Genomic DNA, 2,760 nt, shown 5'->3' with positions numbered 1-2,760 from the left:
TATTATTATATTAGTTCTTAAAGGGTTACTACAACATGTTGTAGTGAGTCTGTTATGTTAGTTCTTAATGGATTACAATTTCTAATAGCCCACATTTGATCATGATTCTCATATTAGCTATTAGTGGAGAATCATGATGGGTCTTTTTAGGTCTTAATGTGTTAGATGTGTCTATAAGTGAGAAGTAAAAAAGTTATAATACATATCTAAAGACTCATTGCTTTTCACTAGTTATCTGATACGGACTCTCCGCCATGACCCGGTTAACCCACGTCACCATGCAACCTCTGCCCATGTTTATTTCATATTTCCATGTTTCCAGTTAGTGTGATTAGTTATTTGTTAGTTATGCATGCATTTAGTAGTTAGTGGCCCATGTTCCCACATGCACGTTTCCTTTCCATACACTTTGTTTTAGTATTTAAAGGTTGTTGGTTAATTGAAAATGGCAGAGAAGAAAATTTGAAGAACAAATTGTTTTACAGTCATTGCTTTCAAGTTTTATTTGTTTCGCTTATTTGGGAGATTCGCCGATCTCGAATCCGGCTTCTATCATTATCATAGCTTTTAGTGGGGGTATGATGGGCCTTATTAGGGTAAAAAGGTTTTATATCCATGATTGACCAAAATTCACATTGTTTCAATAAGTTTGACTTTGATTAACCAATAGTGACTTTGGTTGACCAATATAAATTGTAATGAGTTATAACGGGTCATACATGTCTTGATGAGTCAAAGGGTCATCACTGTTTTAGTCGAGGATGATGTGCCTTGTTGGGGATTTTAATAATTTATTTTCTAAACATTTATTTTTATGATTTTTTACGGATTTCTTTTGCGACAAAATATTTATGGTTGAAACCATAGCAAACATATCCATCCACAGCAATATTTGGGACAAACCTTTTCTTAGTAAAAATCCATATCAAATACTTATTTTTACCGTTTCTCTGTTTTTTCATTATTATAATAACTAGCTTACAACCTCGTGTATTACACGGGTTAAATGACGAAAAAATGTAAATTATAAACTTGTATATAATCCTTATTAATGAAATGACTTATTTAGATAAAATAGTTAAACAAAAGAACAGTTATATTTTCGCTATTCAAAATAATTTTCTAAGTTTTCACTTCTCTTTTGAGATACTACAATCCATTTTATTTTATGTCTTAAAAAGAAGTAACACTAAAAAATAAAAAAAAAAATCATAAAATTGTAAGTATTTTTAAAAATAATTATAAGTTATTAGGTTATGGTAAATGAATTGTAATTAAATTCTAGAGTAAATTGCCATTTTAGTCCTTGAGTTTTGTCCAAATTTGCAATTTTAGTCCAAATAGTTTTTTTTTTTTTGCCTCTGGATCCCTGACTTTTCCGTTTTGTTGCCATTTTGATCACATACACTAACTCAATCCAAAAACTCCATCTTTAACCAGGGGTATTTTTGGGATTTCCATTTTAAATGTTTTCAATTGCCATTTTGATCCAATTCCAAAAAATCAAAAAAATTCCAAAAAATCAAAAAAATTCCAAAAAATCAAAAAAATTCCAAAAAATTCTAAAAAATCATAAAAATTCTAAAAAATTCTAAACTGACACCGTTTCAACGCGAACCGTTTCGACCCGAAAAAATCTAAAAAATTCCAAAATTTTTTGACCTAAACTGTTTCAACGCGAACCGTTTCGACCCGAACCGTTTCGAGCCGAACCGTTTCGACTCGTACCGTTTCGACCCGAACCGTTTCAACGCGAACCGTTTCGAGCCGAACCGTTTCGAGCCGAACCGTTTCGACGCGAACCGTTTCGACCCGTACCTTTTCGACCCGAACCGTTTCGACCCGAACCGTTTCGAGCCGAACCGTTTCGAGCCGAACCGTTTCGAGCCGAACCGTTTCAACGCGAACCGTTTCGACCCGTACCGTTTCGAGCTGAACCGTTTCGACGCGAACCGTTTCGACCCGTACCGTTTCGAGCTGAACCGTTTCGACGCGAACCGTTTCGAGCTGAACCGTTTCGAGCGGAACCGTTTCGAGCTGAACCGTTTCGAGCCGAACCGTTTCGAGCTGAACCGTTTTGACGCGAACCGTTTCGACCCGTACCGTTTCGAGCTGAATCGTTTCAACGCGAACCGTGCCTCGAAACGGTACGGGTCGAAACGGTTCAGCTAGAAACGGTTCCGTTCGAAACGGTTCAGCTCGAAACGGTTCGGCTCGAAACGGTTCGGTTCGAAACGGTTCAGCTCGAAACGGTACGGGTCGAAACGGTTCAGCTAGAAACGGTTCGGTTCGAAACGGTTCAGCTAGAAACTGTTCGGCTCGAAACGGTTCAGTTCGAAACAGTTTAGCTCGAAACGGTTCGCGTCGAAACGGCTCAGCTCGAAACGGTTCGGGTTGAAACGGTTCGCGTCGAAACGGCTCAGCTCGAAACGGTTCGGCTCGAAACGGTTCGGGTCGAAACGGTACGGGTCGAAACGGTTCGCGTCGAAACGATTCAGCTCGAAACGGTTCTGGTTCGAAACGGTTCGCGCCGAAACGGATTTTTTGTATTTTTTAGAATTTTTATGATTTTTTAGAATTTTTATTATTTTTTAGAATTTTTTGGAATTTTTTTGATTTTTTGTAATTTTTTTTGATTTTTTGGAATTGGATCAAAATGGCAATTGAAAACATTTAAAATGAAAATCCCCAAAATACCCCTGGTTAAAGATGGAGTTTTTGGATGGAGTTAGTGTATGTGATCAAAATGGCAACAAAAGG

This window comes from Helianthus annuus, chromosome 11 (assembly GCF_002127325.2).
Source record: "Helianthus annuus cultivar XRQ/B chromosome 11, HanXRQr2.0-SUNRISE, whole genome shotgun sequence".
Taxonomy (NCBI): Eukaryota; Viridiplantae; Streptophyta; class Magnoliopsida; order Asterales; family Asteraceae; genus Helianthus; species Helianthus annuus.
The sequence above is the reverse complement of the archived record's forward strand: the minus strand, read 5'-3'. Positions refer to the sequence as shown.